Source organism: Benincasa hispida, unplaced genomic scaffold (genome assembly GCF_027475165.1).
Source record: "Benincasa hispida cultivar pf3 unplaced genomic scaffold, pf3_genome.v1.1 HicScf798, whole genome shotgun sequence".
Lineage (NCBI taxonomy): Eukaryota > Viridiplantae > Streptophyta > Magnoliopsida > Cucurbitales > Cucurbitaceae > Benincasa > Benincasa hispida.
In genome coordinates this window covers 1-26,000 of record NW_028326930.1, presented here as the reverse complement: position 1 = coordinate 26,000, position 26,000 = coordinate 1, and the positions used below count along the sequence as shown (strand labels likewise).

Here is a 26,000-nt window from a genome sequence, read left to right as displayed (position 1 = left end):
TTCGTGGGGTCGGCAACTCTACACTCTAGAGGACCTAGAAATATTTTTTCCAACAATCAAAAGACGCCCCAAGTCCTGAAGCTGACCACACTTGAAGACTTAAGTCTACACCTGAAGACTTTTGAATATCCACACGCTCCACTTCTATACATCAAGCGTACGCATTCAACCGAGAGAGAATCAGATGATCAAATACTAGAGATCGAACCACATCACATCAAAACAACATCAACATCAACACCGACTCAAGTTCAACTCCACGAAAAAAATTTCTCTATAAGCCTCGTGTGAATATTAATCCTCCAAAAAGATCATCAAACTAAAAGACCGATCATCCAAGAAGATCAATAAGCCCAAATGCTGATCATCCTAGAAGATCAATAAGCCCAATAATCGATCATCCAAGAAGATAATCAAGCCCAAAGGCTGATCATCTAAGAAGATCATCAACGACCATCCAAAAAGATCAATAATCCCAAAGGTTGACCATCCAAGAAGGTCAACCAGCTTAAAACTATAGTTTATTTTAAAAGCATCAAAGGATTATGTATTAGAGATTGTACTTGCTATACTCAAAATAATACAAATACAAAGTTCAACTCCACGAAATAAGTTTTTCTGGAAACCTTGGATGAACAAGATTAAGGGCAAAAAAGATAACAAAAGGCAACAAAATTATATATATTATTAGCTACTTGGCCGTTGGCTGTTTGTTTTCTTCTCTTTCACATATTTTTTTCTAATTTGAACAATTAATGTGATTAACACCATTTGTGATTGAAGAGGTAGTAGGTTATATATATTAAGATGTGGTCATAATTTCTTTGAACACTAACCTACTTTTCCCGTTAATTATTCCACTATCTCATTCATCTTTCTCTTTAATCTTCATCCATTAGGCGTTTTCTCCGTTAGTTCATTTATATTTTTTAGATTATGTTATTTATATTTTCTTTTATATAGAAATGCTTTATTGTAAATTATTTTGTGTTATAGATTTATTAATATGGAAATGATATTGTTTTTTGAGCTGGTAAATGTGTGCTATTTACGTATAGTGTAGTATAAAATTGGGTAAATGAGAGTGGTAACTGAATTTCTAATTTGATATTATATTTTGCAGTAGAAGGCCAATTATAGAAGCAAATTAATAATTTCACTAACATTAAGTTGTATTGACCAGATCACTATCCTTTCATCCCGTTTTCTTGAATTAAAGACATATAGGAGCTTTGATGAACCTTCCAGTTGGATTTATGTGGTATGGTATGTTTTGTCTCCTCCTTATTACGTTTTACTATGATCCAATTCCTTTTCTCTGAGATAGCTATTCGTTCTCTGAAAGGTATCCCATTTATCAGATTACCATAGGACAAGTCTGCAAAGTCCCTTCAAGGTATACCATTTATCGAATTTCTGTGACAACTTCTTTCATAATTTAACTGTTTTTAGTGGTATCAATCTATAATTTATATCAACTTTCATTAAATAGAAATTTTTTATTTAGAAACTAGTTTTAAAATTATAAAAAGAAAATGAAAAATTCAAAACAGTGTCTCTTCTTCTTAAGCTTAGTTTGATATTGTTGTAGCTCTGACCGGATGTTTCAAACTCCAATTTGACAAAGTTATTATTTTCCTAACTTCAAAATATGAGTGCAATTTGAATTTTGACAGAGTTATTCGATAGTTAATTTATGCATCGATCAAATTTATTTTTGTACAAGGCTTGACTTGACTTTGTTGAAGTTAATGAATTTAAGGAGATTTTCCTCATTGCTCTTTTACAAAGGTAGTAAACAAATGGACTGAAATTAAACCGGTAAAACAGGACAACAAATATCCTTGCTTTTTAGGATAGCATTTTATACAAAATCCTATTAGAAAGTGGTAAAAAAAAATTCCACTTTACCCAAAACTCATTTTCCCTGTTATTGATTATGTTTTCTTTCGTCACTCTCTCACCATTTTCACACTATTCACCTTCTCTCTTCCAAATACCCAAAACCCATCGCAAGACGCAGACTTCCCTCTCATTCTTCACTTCCATTTCGTGCAAAACCCATCATGCAGACATAATCGTGCCCAGATCTTCTTCTTCTTCGCTTTCATTTCGAGTAGCAACTAACCCACAGAGTTCAATCCCCCAGATATGCTCCTTCGTGCGCCCCGACTCTCCAAGGTTCGTTTGAGCAAGTTCTTTTCCATTGTTTCTTTAACTTTTTAAATTTCTTGCTCATTCTTACCTTTCTCTTCTTGTTTCCTTTGATTTTTGTCAATCTGTTTGTATACACTTAAATCTGATTTCTTTGTTGAGGGTTTTACTACACCTTTTAGTGTTGTTGAGGGTTCCTAAAATACGAGGACAAAGAATTGACTCAAATTTCAATACATTAGTACACACAATGACTGCAAAATCAAATTAAGGAAACAGACATAGGAAGGGGCACACCATAAAACTATTTTCTAAATCCAAATGTATACAGCAATACATTTTGGTTAAAAATTACAAGCGTGATATCAAATACACTGATCGGTTAAAAGAAACTGAAAGAGGAAACAAACAAACGGAAGTAAGAAAAACAAAAACAGGGGGAAGGATTTCTTCCCCTTCTAATTTTTCTTTAATGCATATCCCCACTTTTATGATAGTTTAAAATATATATTAGATTCTCTTCAAACTACATTGCATGTTTAACAATATATTCTGCTACTTAGTCTGTGAGAGAAGCTAAAATAGACAAGTTAAGAACACATGGAAGTTTTTGTAGTGGTTATATTAAGCTGCTACTTAATTTGGTTTTGAAATCTGAGTCAAACATTGCACAACTTATTTTTAGTAATTTTATATTTACTCTTGTATTTTAGGAACCGTTGGTGGGGGAGACAAAATGATATCTTTATTGTAAGATAGTGATAATGAAGAATCCTTTGTGAGGATCTAAGATACTTGATTTTCTTTTCAGTTTACTTTTTGGTTTTGTGTGTTATTTTTAGTTTGCTTCAGTTTGGTGGGTTTATGTTGAGAAAATTTGGATGTGTTATATTTTGATCAAATTATCAATTTTGCACGATTGATTTAGTTAAAAATCAACTCAATCAACTCTATTCAACAAAAATCTATATTAGTTTGAGTGTTATTAACATAGTGAGACCCTAACCATTGTGTGTACTTTAATCGATATTTGTTTATGCTTGTTGATTTAATTTGTTTATGCTTGTTCTTATTGTTTGACTATAATTTGGCTCTCATGTCAATTTCAAGGGATGGTAGCTTAAAAAGCTAAGTGGTCTTCTTGCATACATCTAGTGGAGTTCAAAATTTCAGCAGGTATTTAGATTCATTTGTGACTGACCCAGTATTTTGGAATTGTAGTTATGGATTATTAATTTTCTTTTGAACATGATGTAACCATAGAATGTGAATGTGGATTATTTATACGTGCTTTTTAGTTTTCTTAAGAAAGTATAATCTAAATGTCGGCCTATTGTTTCTGCTGAATAGAATCCCAAATGTTGTTTTAGAAAGTATCATTGAAGTTCCAAGGTCCTTTTTGAACAATTCTAGGTGTTAAGTGCATGCATATCAAATCTATAATGGTTTGCAAATGATCCAATGTAATTAATACATTTGAACCAATATGTCTTTCCTCCTCTTTTCAACTCTCTATAATGTCTTTTTGATGTAGATTTCCAAGAACTCTAGCCTCATGGTTAGAACTTGCAAGGAAAGATTTTCAATAAAGGTTTATCTCATAATCTACTTCATCATCTTTTCTCTATCTCTCATTTCTTTTGGATGATTTGGCTTTTTTCTAGTTTATGCTTTTTCTATGGTTTCATTTTTGTTTCTTGAACTTGTTTCTTTGTGGGTTTTGTTTTTTGGAGGAAAAATTGGGGTTAGCAGTTACTTCGTTTGATTGCTAAATAATGAATGCTATATTAATTGTTTTTCCAAAAAGAAAAAAAGTATCTCTATTCATGGACAATGAAGGTGCTTGAAACTACATTTTCTACTTACCCTGTTATTTCCTTGATAAGAAACAAAATACGTGTTTTGGATTACAAATTTATTTTATAGTATTATATATCAATTACGAATCCTTTGGATGAATTTAATCATTAGTGATAAGTTTAAGTTGGTTGATTTTGGCCCAATCGTTTTTTAAAGATTAAATGTGTGACTTCTTTTCCAGCAAGTTTAAAGGCTCAATTGTAGTTTGGAAGTTTGGCCAATTTTTCTCTGTCAAATACAAAGAAGTCGAGAAATGGGGAATAGATTTCATTACTTTATGCCTTTAGTGAAGTTGATTGCAACATAAAGTTTGTTGCTTTACATTGACAATCACATCAATTTGTTCAAACTCCAAATCTTTACAAAATTTTATCAAAATTCAAAAGAATTTTACCATTCACATACCTATCAAGTCTTTATTCTCACCCATTGTTGGTTCCTCAAATCAATGCTCTATTTACTTTTATGTTTGAAACTTCCGCTTCTGAGTTTCCAGCTCCCAAGCTTCCAGTGCTACAATGGAATTAAGAAATCAGATCAAAACATTGTAAATATGAAACAAAATCGCAGACCAAAGTAGCAGTAAAAGGTAGGAAATACTTCAAAGCAAATGCTAAGTATGCTTTGCTGGTATTGGCAAAAGAAATAGGCGGGGAATATTCCATTAATGTGGAAGCAAGAAATGTCAATCCGAAGGCAAGAAATGAGTTTAAATTTGTTTGAAGGAGATTCTCATAATTTAAACTTGTTGCATTTCGTTACTGATTTTCTTATTTAAAAGTTTGACATTCTTTTTTGCTTTTTATGCACAAACTCGAGTTTTCTTTCATTTTCTTATTGAGCATTATATAAACTAATTAGAAAACTAAACTTCACGTGCAACTTATACCAATAGTGTTTCAAGAAGAGTGTTTGATAAAGACGGTATTCTTTTGGACGGGTAAGACTATGTTCTTGTTTCAATCGAGGTGTTTGGAATTGGAACTGAAAGATTGCCAAGAGGTAATTTCTACAACTGTTTTGTTCCTTTTGAGCAATGTCTTTCATTGATGAGTTGTTAGCAAAATCATGATATACAATTCATTACATATTAAGCATATCATAGCTTTAGTTTAGTGAACATTATGTTCTTACAGCTATGGTATAGATTTTATTAGAGAAATGATATATATATATATATATATTTTGTAGGAATCTCTCCAATATATCCATTATATTGTATATTTAAAGCTACTGCAAGTTCCGTTTTGACCCTTTTCTCTCTCTGTTTTGATTGTTGTCGATACAAGGCTATTTCTAGTGCATTTTGATCTGATTTTGCATACCCATTTAGTTCCAAATGTGTGAAATGATGATCAGTTTCTGCTACTTTTCTTCTAGGTTGTCTAAATAATGGTAATTTCATACTCTTCTTTTGCTAATCAAATGCATTTATAGGACCAATTTAATTGTTTTAGTTGCCGCTCAAATAGGTACAGAAAGGTCTAACCCTTCTCTCTGAATTCACACAAAAAGTCTCATTTACCATGTCTTTCACTCTTTCTCCATTCTTCTTCTTAAAGAAGTTTTTCCCAACCTTTTTCATTAGTTTTTTTTCATGTCATTTGCTTGGGTGTTGTGTATGTATTTCCCTATTCCCTATACGTTCAAAATGGATGGAAATTTGTACATTGAGGCCATGTATTTGAACTAAATGAATTAGAGTTGTTTCAAAGTCATTTTGTTAGTTTAATTTCATTAGGAATGATTGAGGTTGCTCTTTCATCCAAATTTATGGATACATATTTCATTTTATCAATGTGGCTAGTATTTTAATTTGCACTTGTTTGATGCTTTTGAATGGATTTTCTGTTTTGTAATGTGCTCTCTTTTCCTATATCTCTTGAAATAGGTGAATCTCTTTTAAGGCTTTTAGACTTTCTAGCTAGTTCATTGGTGAAAGGAAGGTGCCTGATTTTATCTCATTGTAAAAGGAATAATAAATAGAAAGTACATATGTGAATAAAGGTCAAATGTTAGTATTCTCTAAGGATTATGTGTGTTGTCATGATAGAAAATCCAACCGCTATAAAAGGAAAGAATTTGGTGGATTAATTGGAGCTTGACAACAATCTTTGACTGTTGAAGACTTGTAAAATTGGTGAAAGCTGGTTATATGACAGATAATTGAAACATTCTAAATATTCTTCAATTCTCAAATTTGTAACTTTTGAGTTAAGGTTCAAAGAGAATATCAAAGCGATTTTAGGTACGTTTCCTTCTTTTTCTTTTACACATTTTCAAAATCTCCTTTATTCAAAGCAACCTCTCTAATTTTTTAATTAGAAATTTAATTGCATGTTGCTTGGCTTAATTCTAGAAATGATGAGGGTTTGCCTCCTAGATCAAAACTTCTAAAGAACACTTGGCAAATTTCAGAAATGGAAAGAACCCATTCAATGACAATTTTGCATTTGTAAAATTGGTTATGGAAGTATAAATAAAAATCCAATTATGGTTTGTCTTATACTCTTAATTATATTATTTTAGGAGTATCAGTTTGTGGCTCAGTTGGTTTCTTGCTGACATTTTGGTTATTCTCGCTGATTTTTCATTTATTATTTTTTTCTATTTCTTGCTTGTTGGCATTTGAGTAGTGATTTAGTTCAAGTAGGAGTTTCTAAATGTTGTGAATTTGTGTTGGTTATAACCTCCCCTTCCCCCCAATGGCTCATTGGCTTCTCGGCGTTTGAATGATTTCATGCATTTTTTTTTTAGGAGCGTGTTGAACCCAATCATGTGGGAACGTCTTGTTCAAGTAGTATAATTGATGATTTCATGCATTTCATACATTTTTTTTCCTTATGGAGGCCTACATCTGACATTATTATTGTTGACGATGTTATGGGCACTACTGTTGCATCGTCAATGGATAAAGTCAAACTATGTAAGAAAATTTGGCTACTACTTTGTGAATTAAGTGTTTACTTAGTTCATTAGCTAATCTATCGTTATAATAGATAGATCATGATGATTTATGAAAGCTATTTTGTTTCATTTTTTATAAGGTGATTGATATGACGACAAACATCGGAGCTTCATATTTTTTGTGTGAGAATTTTGGTATCGCTATAATCTAAACATTTGTTTTGTTTGTATCAATTTTTTGGGATTATATATGTAGTCATTTTATTTGGATTAAGAATTTACAACTTGTTCTATTAGGTAAGAATTTTGTTGGAACATACTTTTCATGACTATATCAAACATTTTGGATGAATATAGTGTTTTATTTCTTTTGTATGCTATAAATTTGAAGATTTTGGTCATCATTAAGATTGTAGATTTGTATGAAATGTGAACTACATCTTTATTCGTCTAGACAATAATATGGGCAAGCGACTTCTATAAATATATGTTTATAATTAATTCTACAATAATATTTGCGAACCAAATTGTAAAATCTAAAAAAATATTATTAACAAGTGCTATTAAAGATAAATTATAGTATTGTTTTTACTACTATAAAATTGCTATAGAAAGTTTATTAACGTTAAAATTCATGCTTGAAGATGGGGTATTTATAGCTTTTTTCCATTACGATGAAAAAATGACAATAAAAATAAGGGACTTTCAATAGCGTGCCTAAAATTGCTATAGAATGTCTTTTATAACTTTTTTTTATTACTATGACAACTTTTGATGGTACTTTTCCAATACAATGAAATGTTTCCATAACATTGAATTAAAGCTATCATATGCAACTTTTTATAGTGATATTAATAGCTATACAAAAACGCTATGGAAAGTCGAGGACTTTTAATAACATCGGCTACGAAAAAGTTTATAAAATGTTATGAACACTCTTTTATAGCATTTTTACAATGCTATTGAAACATTTTGATTGCGTTTTTTATGGCGTTAGAAAAGCGTTATCAAAACGTTTCAATAACCTTTCTTTTTAGCATTGGACAAACGCTATTGAAACGTTTTGATAGCGTTTTTCTAACGCTATAAAAACGCTACTAAAACGTTTCAATAGCGTTATTTTTTACGTTATGAAATGTTTTTATAACATCATGTATGTGCTATCAAAATAAACTTTTTATAGCGTTGAAAAAATGCTATGAAAAGTCATGGACTTTCAACAAGAAAATTCATTTTCAGTGACAAAATTTCAGTAATTTTTGTTGCTAAAAGCTAAGTTATAGCAACACGTTAGAAATATGTTGAAAAATATCATTTTTAGCAACGAAATATATACTAGCGTCTCTAAAACAATTTGTAACGTATTGACCAGTGCTACTAAATTTTAAAAATTTTTACCAACAAATTTACCTTGTCGCTGAAAGTAACAAAATATTTCTGAAAAAATTAAGTAAATTTTTACACCCATCCAAAAATCTCTCTCGATTTGCCCTTTTATTTTGTTTTCCCTCCCATCTTTCCCCATTTCAATTTCCCCAAACCATTTCCCATTTGGCATCTATCTTTCTATTTCCCAAAATTTATTGCATCATCGTGTCGATTCACTCTTTTGGCGTCTGTCTCTCTTCTCGGTGATTCTTCCCTCCTGCGTTCTTCTAGTCTTGGCATCCCCCACAGTCTCGGTGGTTTCTCTTTTTGATATCTCTCAAAATCATCAATCAGTGAGCTTTTTTTTCTCTCCATATATGTTTTTCTCCTTCCTCATTCACTATCTTTGCCCTTTCAATTTGTCAAAAATGCTCTTAAGAATATCAAAAGTCAGTTCTTATGGATGAAGGTGAGGTTGGGTAAGTGAAGTTGCTTTACTTGTATCAAACCAAAAACAAAATCCCCCAAAATATAACACCCACGGAGTTTTCATGTAAATATTTATTATTGATGTTGGATTTGTATGGACGAATTCGAATTCACGATTTACATTTTGGCTAAATTAATTTTGATTTATTTATTTTGAGTTAATTGGGATTTAATTAGGCTTTTGGTTAAATTGAATTGTTTTAGTAAGATAATTCGATTTGTTATTGAGGATGGAAGATTTAAATTCACTCAAAGGATGATTTTGGAAAGGATTTGAAATATTGATTTTGAATTTATTTGGATGAAATTTAAGAAGAGATTTTGGATTTAATAAAAGAATTTGAAATTTGGAATTTAAAAGGGAAAAGGAAAGGGGTTTTAATTATTATATATATTTACATACATATAAATAAAGGGAAAAAAGGAAAGAAATTAAAATTTTCCTTTTCCCTAGGTGCATGCAAGAGCTCCCTTTTGTTTTTCACGCTGGAAGGAACCCTTGCCGCCGTTAAAAGGGAACCCTCGTCGCCGCGTCAACCATCCGAGTCTCTTCTGTTGCCATGTTGAAGTCTATTCGCATTCTCTTATCTATTGCCACATATTATGATTATGAGATATGGAAAATGATGTCAATACTACATTTTTCTGAATGACAATCTTGATGAGGGTACATGAATTGACCAAAGAACTCATAAAAGGTTAAAAGTAAATAATTTGCAAGCTTAAACGATCCATTTATGGATTGAAACAGACATCTAGATCTTGAAATATAAGATTTAACACTGCAGTCAAATCTCGTGATTTTGATCAAAACGTTAGTAAACCTTGTGTTTACAAGAAAATCATCAAATGTATTGTTTCTTTTCTTATTTTGTATGTAGATCATATACTACTCATTGGGAAATGATGTAGGCTTCCTTACTAAAATTAAGAATTGAACCTCTGCTCAATTTCAAATGAGTGATTTTGGGGAAACACGATTTATTCTTGGTATTCAAATTATTAGAAATTGCAAGAACAAATATTAGTCGTCTTAAGCATCTTATATTGACAAAATACTTGTCAGATATTTGATGCAAAATTTCAATAAGGGCAATCTACTTTTTAGGTATGGAATTACATTGTCCAAGTGTCCTAAGACACTTCAAGAGGTTGAGGAGATAAGACAGATTCCTTACGCATCAGATGTGGGCAGTCTTACGTATGCCATGTTATGTGCTATGCAGTTGAGATTGTTAGTAGATATGCGATTAAGACAATCCTCAAGTATCTAAGGAAAATGAGGGGCTATATGCTTGTGTACAGAGCTAAGGATTCGATCCTTACTAGATACACTGATTTTGACTTTTAGACCAATAAGAATTCTAAGAAATCCACATCAGGATCGGTGTTCACTTTTAATTGAGGAGCTATAGTGTGACAGGGCATCAAATAAGGGTGCATTGCGGACTCTACACAAAAGCAGAGTATGTAGTTGCTTGTGAAGTTGCTAAGGAAGTTGTATGGCTAAGGAAGTTCTTGATTGATTTGGAAGTTGTTCCAAATATGTTTTTGTCCATCGCCATTTATTGTGATAACAGTAGTGTTGTGGTAGATTTAAGAGAACCTCAAAGCCATAAGAGAGGCAAGCACATAGAGAGGAGGTATCACTTGATGCAAAAGATTATGCAACAAAGAGATGTGATCATCATGAAGATAGCTTCGGAGCAAAATATTGATGAACCATTTACAAAGGCTATCACGGCTAAAGTTTTGAGGGTCATCTAGAGAGTTTAGGTTTACGAGATATGCATCACCGATTAATTTTTCGTTCTTTGACAAGGAAATAATTGTGGAAGACATGCTGAAAAGAATAACAAACAATTAATCGTATCAGCTATATTTGTCTTAGCCCATCACACAAAATACAAGCATCTAATCAATTCAGCAAAAAAAAAAAAAAAAAACAAGCAATCAAAGAATCCTAATTAAGTTATTGATTTAGTTTTTTTGGCAACAATACTTCAAAGGTTTAGAGCAACGACCACTGAAGGGTGATCAACTACCCCTCTTTTTAATTGAGGCGATCTCAACTAATTACTAATATTAGAATAAACCTTATTCCTATAGTTCTTAGCTATTTTTTTTCGACCAAGGATTCATCAACTAGCTTAATTCAACCCGTAAGTGTGACCTTACCATTTTTGGATCCCAAAGGTACGCTTCAACAGGCTACCGTAAGGAAAGGCAACTGTTGAAGATTAACCTAAGAAACTCTATCAATTACTGGAGTTTGCGTTGTTCCAAATCCTATGATTAGACCCTTCGAATGGGTGATTGCTCTAAGATGACACGCAGACAGATCATAGGAATCTCACGGTGCAACCTAATTGAGACCACAGGATACGTTGACACACGTCCTTCTCCCATCTACTATGAATAGTTTCCCAATTCACCTTTGTATTGACCCATGCAAACACTTTCTGAAGGGAGACTGCATCTAGGGCAACACGAAACCGAGCATGGATCTCATGGACGTGAGGGCTAAAAATTGATACATCCCGTATATCATTTTTTCCCACTAAAGTTTTCTACCGTTTTGGGTTTTATTATACTTAGTTAAATTTTGGCTAATAAATCTATCTAAGTTTATGCCTATTATAACTCTTATAATAAGGTATTTACTTTGATGTTCTATGTGAATTAAACTATTTAATTAATCTAGTGATATTGCTTGCTAACGTGACTAAAGTTAATTCAACTCAAGCTTCGAGTCAGTATCCAGGTAGGAGGTGTTTCGTAAATCATCATCTTAAATACCCCCAACCTAGACATAACTTCACCATTAGAGTTTCCTTCTAACTTAAAGTCTTGTTTGTCCTACTTAGTCATATTTTAAATCTATTAAAAAAACACTTAATTACAATCTTATTAGAATCAATGTATAAGTTCTAAATTGATTTTAAACATTTTATTAAAAAAAAAAATCCAATTCCCTAAGATCCTAAGTTTGCATGTAACTCTCTATTATATGTTGACGGTTACTAAATATTAATTTTATAACTATACAAAAAAATTATTAGCCCTATATTCATGCTTTCTATGGTTTAATTAATTAACTATCACATTCTAACTAATAAGAAAATCATATTACAAGCATTCATGACATCAATATAACAATTATATTAAACTATGAATGTGTCATGCTCAATGCAAATTGATTTTCAACTTTATTAATATAACACTTATATTAAACAATTCATGAAAATCAACAAAGCATATATAAAACATTAATAGATCTAACCATTTATATTTACCTAAGTAATGTCATGCATCATGCTTTTCCAATTCCATATATTTAACATTTCAAAATGTATTTATAACCCTTATAATATATTAAAATGCATGAACATGCTTAACCTATGGTGAGATTTATCTAAATGACATCCATAAAGTATTTAAATAGCAAATGAATTGCTAATTTGGCTCCTAGGATATAAAGCAATAAATTATAATTTTTGTAAACTTTATCCTAAAATAGTTTCTTCCGCTTTAGAACCGACCTAGACCAACCTAAACCGACTCCAATTGCTTCAAATCGGACCCCAAAACAATGAAGCAATCCACTCCAATACAAAACCAGATCAAACCACCTTGAACCAGCCGAACCAAATTGGAGTACCCTAAACCGCGCACAACGCAAACCCTTGCGTAACACAGTTGTAGCGTTGCAATGCTGCAACATCAGAAAGTGATTCTAGGCAGATCGTCGAATGTTCTTCCTTTTTTTTTTTTTTTTTGTCAAAATTGGTCTCGATCTTCATTGTTAACAACCCTAATTCTAAACATGGGCTTACAGAAGACTCGAATTATATGATAAAATGCCAAAAAACGCAGGGTCCTATACAAATTAATCAAATTAAACATGTAATATAAGACCAAACTTTACCATAAACATTCATTCGCAAACCACATAATGCAATTCAACCAACCAAACCAATGCAAATTTTGAAATTTCTAAATTAATTATACGAGTTGGTTTTTATACCAGTTGTAGGGTTAAAAGTCCTAACGTAATGAAATTCAAGATCTAAATCGTAACCAATTGAGAAATTGAAATACTAATACACTAGGAAAAATACATATCACAAAGAATTAAAAAAAAAAAAAAAAAAAACCTCAACCTACTATACAAATTTTAGGTTAAGCATACATTACAAATTAGTTTCCCTTTTAAAAATTCACTTTTAAAACTTTGTATTGACCCATGCAAACACTTATCAAACGGGACCCGTTAATATGAAACTTAAGGTGAAATAATGGTTTTGGATGCAGGTTGGACCAAGGATTTGCATGGGGAAAGACTCGGCATATCTACAAATGTTGCCATTTTGTGCAGATTTTACAAATTCAGTTTGGTGAGTGGGCATCGAGTCAACTACAGAATGATGACTATTCTCTCCATGGCCAATGGTTTGGAAGTTACCGTAGCTCTACACTCTTAAAATCACTCTATTTAATTGCAGTTTCATGAACAATCAACCAAAAATATGTAATAAATCTCACTACAAATTTCAACATCGTGATTCCATTTCATGTTCCCATTTGTCATTTTTTAAGAAACAAACAGAGAGAAAACTAGAATAATGTGAAAATGTTGAATGATTAAAGAGGGAAATTTTCAAGCAGGTAGTGCTAGAATCTTGGATGAATTATACAACAAACCTAACATCCCTCCTCAAGCGAGTGAGTGAGATGACCACTCGGAGTTTGCCACGAAGTTCTGCAAAATTTGCTTCAGAGAATGGTTTGGTCAAACGGTTAGTAATTTGGTCACTGAGGATACATACCGAACATCAAGTTGACGTACTAGAACTTTACCACAAATAAAATGAATATTTAATTGGCAGACGAGGAAAAGGGCACTCATGTTATCATACCAGAGGATGGATGTGTGAGAAGGACGAAGGTCAACTTCTGTGAGTAAGGATTCAAGCCAACAAATCTGTGTTGTAACTCGAGCTAAAGCTCTATATTTGTACTCTGTACTTGAACGAGCCACAACATATTGTTTTCTTGAGATCCATGTCGTGTATGTGTAAGATATTGTAATCTGTGTTGTATACGTCAAAGCCAAGGAAGAAACTAAAGTTACCAATATTGTTTAACGTAAATAAGCAATTCAATTCACCAATAAATCTGGTAATAAAATGAGAATCATTTCTTGTTACAACAATATCATCAACATAGATCAGTAAGAAAATAATAGTGGTTTCAAACTTAGGTAGAGTTGCAAAAATTCCAGCCAAGTAAGATATTAATTTTGAGGTAGTCATACCAAGCTCGTGGGATTTGCTTGAGTCTATATAGAGAACGATTCAATTGACAAAGGTAGGATACTACTCACCTACAAATCCCTTAGGTTCTGAAGAGAATCGAATTCCAATCGATCATCATGCCATTAATTTTGATTAAGAATTTCAAACAAGATTATTTTATCTACCCCAACTCCAATGATTATAAGCAGAAAATTAGAAAATATATGTGAAATTTTTAAGTTGACATATCAATTGAGTGTTGAAATTTCAAGAAAATATGTGTGTAGTCAAATGTTTGACTAAAATGTTGAGTAAACAAAAATAAATACAAAAAGCTACACTAGATACCCTCGACTTGATAACTTAACCCCAAACATAAATTTACTAACTAAACTGAACTCCAAAATTTTTTAAACTCCACATAAATTTTTTACCAACTCAACTTATTAATTCAAGTCTCCGCACCAAACTCATACTTAAATAATTTCTCAATTTTTGGAGACTTAAAAAGGTCTATTTGGAAATATTGAAAATCAAACAAACACCCATCTTAAATTTGAATCTTAAAAAACTATCACCTTTTACAATGTAAAATAAAATTTCTACTAAAATGCTTACATACTTTTATTTGAAGTACTTTAGAAAAATTTGGAGAAACTATGGAGAAAAATTTGTAATTTAACCTATATTAATTTTGAATTCAACTAGAGAGAATATTATTTTTTATTTTTTATTTTTTTTTTACAAAGAAGAAGAAAAATATAGAATATGAATTCAATACGCCCATGTCCTCTTTGACCGAAGAGTATTTTCCAATTTGAAGTAGAAATTGGTTTGTTATTTATTACAGCAAGATATGTATTGCAAAACTCTCAACGGCCAAAATTTTGAAACCCTCGTCCGAGAGATCCATTCCCCGAACCAGCGCAGGAAGAAGATGATCAATCCATTCCTCTCCCATGGCCATCGATCATCGCTCTGCCTCTATACGTAGGAAGGAGGAACCATTTGCCTTCTCTGCTTCTCCAATCTCATCTCCGATCCCCTCTCTCCCAAAGTTCACGTCTCCTACGCACTCTCCCAGTTCTCCCCATTCCTCCAGACCTTTCTCACTTTCCATTCTCACTTCATTGTCGCTCCCTTCGTCGCCGCACTCTGCTCCTTCGACGATGACGCCATTGCTTGCCAAGTCACTGATCTTGTTCGTCACCTCTGTAATGTTACTGAAGTTAACGGTGATGGATCTCTTTGCGACGACTTTATCGCCAGAGTTTCGGATCGGCTTTCTTCTGGCGCGTTGTCTTGGAGTCGTTGCCAAAATTTTGAAACCCTACCGATCATCGCTAGGCCACCGATCATCGCTCTGTCTCCATACGGAGGAAGGAGGAACCATTTACCATTTGCCTTCGTTTATTCTCTAACTTCAACGAAGCTCAATCTTATTCCCTTCACTTCCATCCTACTTTTGAACCAAGTTTTTTCACTTCGAAATGCTCTGAAGACGCCAATACTTCAGAAGAAGACGCCATCATTAATCATTCAATACACTTCTCCAAAAAAATTATTAAGCCCTATATTGCATAGTCTGAAGAGCAGGTAAGTCTGTTAATGATGGATTTAAGATTACCCATTAGTTTTCTTGTTGTATGTAGCTTTTCTAAATTCGGGTTGATTGTATGAGGTACACTGTTCAATGCTAAGGCAAACTCGTTAGCTGGTGTTAGACATGCATATGTGGTATTCAATTCTGTGGCTAAATGGTGATTGAATTTCTATGACGCCATATAGAGCATATTACAAGCCATTCATGACATCAATATATACTCTAACTTCCAGGTCAACGATTTTCTCAAGAGAGGAGATCTTTTTCACGCACATTTGGTGTTTGATCAAATGCCTTGCAAGAATACGATCTCTGTCAACATGGTGCTCTGGGAAATTGTCTAAAGCTAGAGAGTTGTTTGATGGCACGGTGGAATGTACGACAGTGTCATGGACAATTTTGATTGGTGGTTATTTGCAATCTAATCAATCTAAAGAAGCTTCAAGGCTTTATGCTGATATGAGAAAGGGAGGGACAGAACCAGATTATGTGACTCTAGTGACTTTCTTATCAGGCTGTGGTGAACTGAAAACTAAGAATGTGATTGTTCAAATTCATACCCATGTCGTTAAACTTGGATATGAGTACAATCTCATGGTTTGCAACTCGTTGGTTGATGCTTATTGCAAAACCCATTGCTTATGTTTAGCTAGTCAGCTCTTCAAGCAGATGTCAAGCAAAGACACAGTAACCTTCAATGCATTAATGACAGGTTACTCAAATGAGGGATTGAGTGAAGAAGCAATAAAACTCTTCCTTGAACTGCATATAGTGTAATAAAGCCTTCAAATTTTACGTTTGTAGCCCAAATGTGCTGCTGTTGTTCTAGATGACACAAAGTTTGGACAACAAGTTCACGGTCTTGTTCTCAAGACCAACTTCGTTTGGAACGTGTTTGTGGGAAATGCATTACTAGATTTCTACTCAAAGCAGGACCAAGGAAATGGAGAAGAAAGGATATAAGCCAGACTCAACTTGTGCCCTTCACGATGTGGATGAGGTTATTAAAGTTGAGTCTCTTAAATACCACAGTGAACGCTTAGCGATTGTGTTTGCTCTACTCAACACACCAGATGGGTTGCCAATCGTGGTAATGAAAAACTTGGGAGCTTGTACAGACTGTAATGCTGCAATCAAGGTGATCTCACAGATTGTTGAACGGGAAATTATTGTTAGAGATTCAAGTAGGTTTCATCATTTTAAAGATGGGTTTTACTCCTGTGGAGATTATTGGTGACCATAAAATCTAATGAGCAGTCTAAACTATCATCACAACAAGCAATCCACAATCATTCTCCAGAGATGAACTTAGAGCTGCTTCTTTACACAATTTTACAAGGCAGAGCAAAATAGGCTGTGTCATGACTCCTTCCTCAAAAGCTTGTTCCGCTGCATGTTGTCCAAATAAAAATTCAGCAAGGTCCACTCCAGGAGCTTACACACCAGAACTTACAGGTTAAAATTTCTTTACATATTCATCTGTCTTCTTTAATATCGTGGCGTGCAGAATTTTACCATCGTTTTAATAAGATCATCTTCTCTTCAAAGATTCTAAAACCTCTGCTGCAAGAAACCAACTTTTGCTTCCCCATTGAACCATATTTCTTTAGCCACTTTTCTGTTTTGCTGCTTAGGGAATCTGACGTCGTTTTTGCTTGTTTAGAGCGACAAAAAACATTGAATTCTTGAAATGTTGAAGCAGAAAAGTTGAAAGAGCAGGAAAATTTTCAAAAAACTACCCAAAATCTGTTGTTTTCATTTTGCACTTCTGCAAGACCTTTTTTTTTTTTTTAAATTTTTTTTTAAATTGTTTTAATTTATACAAAATCAATTTCAAAATTCTTTGATTTCCAAATCTCTTCAACTGTAGCTTTTGATTCCTTTTGTCCTAATTTTCTCTTGTTTGTGTTTTTTTTCCTAATATTTATAATCTTGTTAAATTACAATTTTAGTCCTTGAACTTTCATGTTTTTGTCAAAATTTTGTGTCCAATAGGTTTATGATCTTTTTAACTTTTCTTAAATCATATTGATTTATTAGATATGAATTCGGGATGCTAAAATTTCAATTTTTATGTTTAGATGCATGTATTTAAAATCACATGGAAACCAAATTTTTCGGTTTAATTTGGTTTTTGATTTCAAAACCGAATTAAACCAAACCGTGTATGTATATATATATTTATCTATTTATTTATATATATTATACATTATATTTATTATATTATGTATAAAAACCAAAAATCGTTTGATAAGTTATTTGGATTTTAGTGGGAATTAGGATTATGAAGAATTAGGGAGACAATCCTATTTTTGTGAAGTAGTGATGGACGCTTATTAGAGAACAAAATAATGAGTTCTTTTGGTTATTCATGTTTCAAATTAGCCATTTTAGTATTTGAATTTTAAGAAATAGATTTAAAAGGTCCCTCTACAAGTAGATTCATTAAATTTAAATAGAAAATTTACTAGATGACTTATGTGGCAAGATGACTTGGAAGGGAAAATTTAATTTTAATATTTCCCTCCTCTCTCTTCTTTCTCCCCCTCTCTATCTCCTCTTATTCTCGATCCTCCCTTTTCATTGTCAAGCTTTACACAAAATTAACTTGCAAAAAGTCATGGTAGGATGTTCTCAAAGCTCTCTTTCTGCCAACTGATACCTTACAACTTCTAACAAAAGCAACCAACTTTACACGTCCTAGCCTTCATAACGTGTTTTTTTTAATTTTTTTTTATATTTTATTTTTTGTATTCTGTTTGGTAACTGAGTTGATTGATGTCTTAAAGGAAGAGTATTTGACATGCATTGACATTTTTAGTTGTTCTTACTGGGTTTTGTTATGATTGTAAATCTCGCTTTTGTTTGGATTTGGACTATTTTAGAGGAACTGAATGCGTTTGATGAAGCTATTGCTCAACTTCTTAACTGAATGTTTTAGAGTGATTTTGATTTGTTAGTGTTATATGTGCGTGCATAATGAGATCATCGAAGTCATGTTTCCTAGATCTTTTCTTTCCAACCGTCAGCTAGATGTTGGTGCCAAGTGATTACCAGTGATGGTGAATATTGCAGAATATTAGAACATAGATGAGTTGTCTAGTTTGTGGTCACGCACTGGGCTTTAGGGCATAATGTGATTTTTGGACTATTTGGTAGGGTCATCATTGTGTCCATGTCTCATTTATCTCTAAATCAAGAGTCAATGTTTTGCTTTTACAAATATTAACTTGTGGCTATCATGGTATGGCAGCAATTCTATCGATCTTTGTGAAGATTACCTACAGGTTACATGCTACATCGTTGTACTAAAAGTTTCAACTTGGTCACGCAGCCTGGATCATTGAATATGTAAATATGTATGAACTGAATGCACATTTATAATTTTCTTATTTCCCATATCTTCAATCAGGTTCTTGAAGTGATTTCTAAGTTCACTTGTTAGAATTGTTAGTGTAAATATGTGTAGTCTTGATGCTAAGTGATGGCCATTTGAATGCAATTCTTAAATTTAAATGCATTTTTCTTTTATCATGGTGCGTTTTGATAAGATATGTAATGGGAGGGTTAAGATTGAAACTCCAGATCAGGTGAAACTCTTTCTTCTCAGAATTTTCATTTTGAGACGTCTTAGTTGTTCAAGGCACCATCGGTTCTATTTTTAGTTTAAGCCAAAGAAGAAACTCTCATAAGCTTGATCTAGATGGCCTTCTTGTAATTGGTGGAGATGATTCCAACACCAATGCCTGTGTCGCTGAAAACTTTAGGTATTTTTTAGAACTATGTTTGTCTATTGAAATCTCCTTTTTGCTCTCTTTCTCACTCTCATTGTCATATATGGATAAGCTATTATATGTTATTTTTAAGCAGAAATATAAGGTCATGTAATTAATTACTCTAACCATTTGGTGTGCAGCTGATCATTCCCCTTCTTTCTGTTGAATTAGGAGTAAGAATTTGAAAACCCGAGCGATTGGTTGCCCAAAACTATTGATGGTGATCTCAAATGCAAAAGGTCCCCGCAAGTTTTGGCCATTTTGAATCTTGCAAAGTCCTTACAAAATGTCCATTTAACTTTTCTTTCGCTCTATTTTAGATGCATGTATTTAGACCACCAAATTTTTGTGTTGGCAAAGGTATGCTACTTCTTAAGAATTAGACAATCCTAGAAGTTGATCATGAGGATGGCCATTTTACATTTATCTCTACAAAGATTTAAATAAATAGACTAGATGACGTTCTCTCAAAGCCAACTGGTTAGAACCACTGCACATGCCCTTGTAAATGGAACTACTTGCGTTTAGTTGCTACTTCTTTGAACTTGTTTTGATTCGTCAGCAGTGCCAATGAACTAATCTCCTTCTCAGTATTTATAAATCTGCTCAACTATCTAGCAACGATGATTACCTACATTGCACCTCCCTCATGAAATGATATGTTTGTTTCAGGTTAATTTTCATCACTTCTTGATGCATGCCATTTGAATGCAATTCTTGATTAAATGCCAAGATTGAAACTCCTGGAATTTTCAGACGTCTTAGTTGTAGTCAAGGCAAATTTAGTTTAAGCAATAACTACTCAGAAGCTTGATCTTGGCCATTGGTGGAGATGATTTAGAAAACTTTAGGTATAGAACTATGAAATATTGCCTCCCTCCTTTTTGTGTCATATATGGATAAGCTAAGGTCGAGTACTCTAGTGTACCATCTCTGTTATTTATATCACCCGAGCGATTGGTTGCCCAAAACCTATTGATGGTGATCTCAAATGCAAAGAGGTCCCCGCAAACCTTGTTTGCAAGGTACTCATTTCTCTTCGTAACTGCTTTAGAATCCATATTTCGTTAGACTCACCTTTGGTGCTGTTGCAAAAGTTTAGTTTATTGGTACATCGAGCTTTAGTTTATAGGGTACATCGAATTTATAATGTGTTTTGCAGGTTGCGGCTAAGAAGCTTACCTTGAAAAACGTTACAGACTACATTGTCGATGTAATTAGTAAACGTTCTGAACTTGGTTATTAATTATGGTGTTGTAGTTATTCCCCATGACCTGATTGACTTCATTCCGGAGGTATTTGTCTTGTTATTGTAACTAATTGTGTTTATTTCTTTTTGTTGTATGCTCACTATCCACTAAACCCAAGATTCTCGGGATCAATATGTCATTCTTGAACTGATATCATTTATAACCCGCTTTCTACAGGTGCAACAACTTATTTCGGAACTCAATGAAATTCTTGCCCATGATATTATAGATGAGGATAGGTTATGGAAAAAGAAATATTATAGACGAGGATAGGTTAGTACACCCAACATATTGAAGTTGTAACAATCCAAACAATCTGACTACATCGATTAGACCATCGGAGAAATCCAGCACTACTTTGGTTGGAAAATGCTCTCTCCTCTCTCCTTTCTCCTCTCTCCCTTTCCCTCCCTCCGGCAGCCTATTCCGACCTAACTCCCCGTCCTCTCCCCATCTCCGACCAAGCTTTTCCTCTTCCCACCAACCTCAACCCTCATCTGCGATCCTCGGCTCATCATCTCTCATGGCCCATCCATCGACCTTCCCCTCCAAGCCTAACTTAGCCGTCGAAGTTATCAGCTGTAAAATTAAGGACAGCCACTTCTGTGCCCTCATCCAAGCTGGTTCAGTAATCGTAGAAGATGTGGAAGCCAAAAAGCAAATTTCCTTGTCAAAATCGCAGCTACTTTGGTTTGTGGAGAACATCTCGACCCTTTCGAAACTTCCAACATCTAGCTTCTTTGTCAAAAGCGAGCAAGATGCTTCTGGTGTAACCAAGATTTCTAACATCCGAATCTATTCAAACTGGTTTTTATGATGTGTAGTGTGGCCTGCAGTTGGAGGACGATTCTTCATTCACGTTCCATCAGGAACTCTTAATTCAGGTTGATATTCCTTCCTTACCTTGTTAAATGATGCTTTGTCCCTCTTTGAAGTTGAACAGGTGACAAAAAACCCTCGCTCAGTCCCAATCTCCTATGCAGACATAGTAAGGGGAAGAATGGTTAAGCCTGTTTTTCCAGAAAAACAGAGTCTCCTGCCCCATCAGAACACCAAAAAACAGAGCAAATCTAATTTTTGGGTTCTAACACAAAATTCTCAATCTTCATAAATGGAAGACCTCGTGGCAGAATTCAAGCTTCAAGAGGAATTGGTATATCGTATTGGCAGTGATCGACAAAGTCCAAAGCAAACTGGACAAATGGAAGAGATACAACCTCTCAAGAGGTGGTCGTGCCAAGGTCAGTTCTTTCTCATATTTACTATATGTCACTTTTTCAGATGCCCGAAAAAGTGATTCAAACTCTTACTATATGTGATTCGAACTCACTTTGCATGAACATTTATTCGTCCAGCTCTTACTATCTCTGTTTCAGATTTCCATCAATAACGCCATTTGTCTTGCGTAACACAGTCCTCAGCACCGCTCCATCGTTTAGTTCCTACATCTATCGTAGCGTTTAGTCAACGATCTCGCGCATAGCCTATCGCTTAGCTACTGCGCACATCGTTTACCTCCATCGTTTAGTGCTGACGCCTTATCGTCCAACGTATCCACTAATCGCTTAGCGTCATCGCCCAGCGCCCAGCGTCCATCGCTTAGTATTTCGCCTATCGTCTAGCGCTATCGTCCAACTTCTACGCTTATTGTCTAGCGCTTACACTGATGTGTAGTATTTTACCTATCGTATAGCCCGATAGTCTAGCACGTGACTTCTTATTGTTTGACGCAGTGCGCATCTTCACGATCGTCTAGCGCATCGCTTAGCTCTGCGCATTGCTATACGATCGCCTACCTCATTGTTTAGCTCCCTTCATTGCTACACAATCATCCAGCGCCCGCCTACACAATCGCCTACCTCATCATGTAGCGCCACTCACTTACTAGACGATCGTCTACCTCATCGTGTAGCACTGCTCATTTGCTACACGATTGTCTGCCCAGTGCCTTGCGTTCAACCTCTCGCTTTCTCTGCTCTTGCTCACGCGTTCTCAACGCATCGGCGACTTTCATGCAATGCGTTCAACTTCACAATTTCACACATGATTGTCAGGACTTAGTTTTATTTTATGCGTTTTATACCAAACGCCTTGTTTAGTAACACCTTGCACATAGTTGAATTCCATTAGTTGAATTCCAAACTTTTTGAAGAACATTTATTCAACACTTAGAGTTCTTCCTTTTTAGCATAGGGTTTCATACCTAGTCAGGTTCTTCTAGTCATTAGCTTAAACAGGCAAATAGGAATGCAGGTTTCATATCTACAATGAGAAATACATTTAATTAGAGCTGAATGAATATATGTGTATCAACCAGGTACCTTCATGATTCTGTTGCTCTTCTTTATTCATACATTTCCATACTGAAGTATTGAACCCATTGTGGTTATCTCTTTTCTCTTTGGATATGGAAGGATATTGTTTGGACAGAGTAGGCTTGTTACTCTTGATATGTATGATCCCAAAGAAGTTTAGCTCAAGACAAGGAGGGGCATGCTTTTGCACTGTCAGTCAGTTCAAATCTTGGGATTTTTATGTCACCTGGAAGCTGGTATATTCATATTGGTAAGTGGAAATTTTTTCAACCTTCCTGCTTAAAATATATTGGGAAAATGGCTAGGGTAGTCTCTCTGTTTGTGTTTTTTTTCTCTAATATTTATAATCTTGTTAAATTACAATTTTAGTCCTTGAATTTTTAGATTTTTGTCAAAATTTTGTGTCCAATAGGTTTATGATATTTTTAACTTTTCTTAAATCATATTGATTTATTAGATATGAATTTAGGTTTCTAAAATTTCAATTTTTATGTTTAGATGCATGTATTTAAAAATAAAAATACGTTGAATAGATCAAAGACGTAATAGATTCATTTTTTAAAGTTTAAGGGACTTATTAGACACAATTGAAAGCTCAGTGTAGGGATGAACACTAAAACTAACATAATAGATGCATTTTTTTTAAGGTTTTCACTAAAAGTTCAGTTCAGTTAAAATCATAAGGAAACTAATTTTTTCGGCTTAATTTTGTTTTTGATTTCAAAACCAAATTGAACAAACCGTGTATGTATATATATACATATTTATCGATTTATTTATATATATTATACATTATATTTATTATATTATGTATAAAAACCAAAAATCGTTTGATAAGTTATTTGGTTTTTAGTGGGAATAAGGATTATGAGAATTAGGAAGACAATCCTATTCTTGTGAAGTGTAGTGATGGACGCTTATTAGAGAATAAAATAATGAGTTCTTTTGGTTATTCATGTTTCAAATTAGCCATTTTAGTCTTTGAATTTTAAGAAATAGATTTAAAAGGTCTCTCTACAAGTTCTCCTTTTTGCATGGACTTTTCCTAGCCCACGGAATTTAAATAGAAATTTTACTAGATGACTTATGTGGCAAGATGACTTGGAAGGGAAAATTTAATTTTAATATTTCCCACCTCAGTCTTCTTTCTCCCCCTCTTTATCTCCTCTTATTCTCGATCCTCCTTTTTCATTGTCAAGCTTTACACAAAATTAACTTGCAAAAAGTCATGGTAGGATGTTCTCAAAGCTCTCTTTCTGCCAACTGATACCCTACAACTTCTAACAAAAGCAACCAACTCTACATGCCCTAGCCTTCATAACTTGGTTTTTTTTTTTTTTTTTTGTATTCTGTTTGGTAACTGAGTTGATTGATTTCTTAAAGGAAGAGTAGTGACATGCATTGAGTTTTGTTTGTTCTTTTTCTGTGTTTTTTTTTATGATTGTAAATCTCGCTTTTGTTTGGAACTTGAGTTTTACTGAATGCGTTTGAGGCCAGTTGCTACTTCTTAAGGTTTTAGAGTGTTTGATTTGTGTGTTGTATGTGCGTGCAGATGAGATCACGAAGCTGTTTCCTGATCTTTTCGGCCAACTGTCAGCAATGTTGGTGCCAAGTGATTCCAGTTCGGTGCAGGTGAATAAGAAATTGAAGATCGGAGTTGTCTAGTTTGGTGGCCAAGCACTGGAAGGGCATAATGTGAATTTTGGTCTATTTGGTAGGGTCTCATTGTGTCCACATTTATAAATCAAGAATAAATGTTTGCTTTTCTGTTCAAGTTGTGGCTATCTAGCAGCTTCTACGATCTCTGTGAAGATTACCTACAGGTTCATGCAAAAGGAAGCACGTTGTATGGTATCAAGGGTGGTCCTACAGGGATCATGAAATGCAAATATGTGAACTGACTGCACAATTTATCCATCCATATTGCAATCAGGTTAATTTTCTTGAAGGGATTTCTTGCTTTCACTTGTTAGAATTGTTAGTGTGAATATGTGCAGTCTTGATGCGATGTGATTGCCATTTGAATGCAATTCTTGATGTAAATGCATTTTTCTTTTATCGGGGTTGTTTTGATATGATATGCAATGGGAGGGATAAGATTGAAACTCCAGATAAGGTGAAACTCTTTCTTCCCAGAATTTTCATTTTGAGACGTCTTAGTTGTAGTCAAGGCATTAATTGACAGTTCGGTTCTATTTTCAGTTTAAGCAAGCTGGAGAAACTACTCAAAAGCTTGATCTGGATGGCCTTGTTGTAATTGGTGGAGATGATTCTAACACAAATGCTTGTCTCTTCGCTGAAAACTTTAGGTATTTTTCAGAACTATGAAATTTGTCTATTGCCTCCCTCCTTTTTGCTCTCTCTTTCTCACTCTCATTGTCATATATGGATAAGCTATTGTATGTTATTTTTATTGTAGAAATATAAGGTCGAGTAATTAATTACTCTAGTGTACCATTTTTTTTTTTTTTTTGTGTGTGCAAGACCCTGTTATTTATATTCCCCTTCTTTCTGTTGTTTTCAAATTAGGAGTAAGAATTTGAATACTCGAGCGATTGGTTGCCCAAAACCTATTGATGGTGATCTCAAATGCAAAGAGGTCCCCACAAGTTTTGGATTTGATTCTGCTTGCAAGGTACTCATTTCTCTTCATAACTACTTTAGAATTCATATTTCGTTTGGACTCAACTTTGGTGACTGTTGCAAAGTTGAAGTAGTTTCTTCAAGAATTCAAGGAAAAAATGGAATGTCGCATTCATGAGATGAGACTCTTAATAGGCTCTGCTGATGTTTATGCAGATATATTCAGAAATGAATGGTAATGTGATGGTTGATGGTCGATCTACAGGAAAATATTACCACTGTAAGTATTTTGCTTAATGAAATTAAAACTAAAAATAGTTCTGATCTGCTGAATGTTCATAATAACTGAATTATTGACATTACAAGTATTTCAAGTTCAGATATGTCTACTTTTTTAA

At 33.7% G+C, this 26,000-nt stretch overlaps 2 long non-coding RNA genes and 1 pseudogene across 7 annotated transcripts; all 3 read left to right on the top strand.

The window, feature by feature from the left end:
* The first annotated feature begins 1,909 nt into the window (after positions 1–1,909).
* Positions 1,910–7,273, top strand: LOC150029932 (uncharacterized). 5 transcript variants are annotated; one of them, XR_016527250.1, is made up of 6 exons: positions 1,910–2,181; positions 3,265–3,330; positions 3,689–3,745; positions 4,910–5,016; positions 6,772–6,940; positions 7,062–7,273. It is a non-coding gene; the product is annotated as an uncharacterized LOC150029932 (long non-coding RNA). The 5 variants fall into 5 exon arrangements; XR_016527252.1 differs by lacking the exon at positions 4,910–5,016; XR_016527251.1 differs by lacking the exon at positions 6,772–6,940.
* A 6,177-nt stretch (positions 7,274–13,450) lies between these two features.
* Positions 13,451–13,974, top strand: LOC150029931 (uncharacterized). The gene is made up of 2 exons (XR_016527254.1): positions 13,451–13,577; positions 13,668–13,974. It is a non-coding gene; the product is annotated as an uncharacterized LOC150029931 (long non-coding RNA).
* A 1,712-nt stretch (positions 13,975–15,686) lies between these two features.
* LOC150029930 (putative pentatricopeptide repeat-containing protein At2g01510) lies at positions 15,687–25,885 on the top strand (annotated as a pseudogene). The gene is made up of 5 exons (XR_016527253.1): positions 15,687–15,719; positions 15,864–17,133; positions 24,572–25,328; positions 25,549–25,654; positions 25,819–25,885. The product of XR_016527253.1 is annotated as a putative pentatricopeptide repeat-containing protein At2g01510 (transcript).
* The last annotated feature ends 115 nt before the right edge of the window (positions 25,886–26,000 follow it).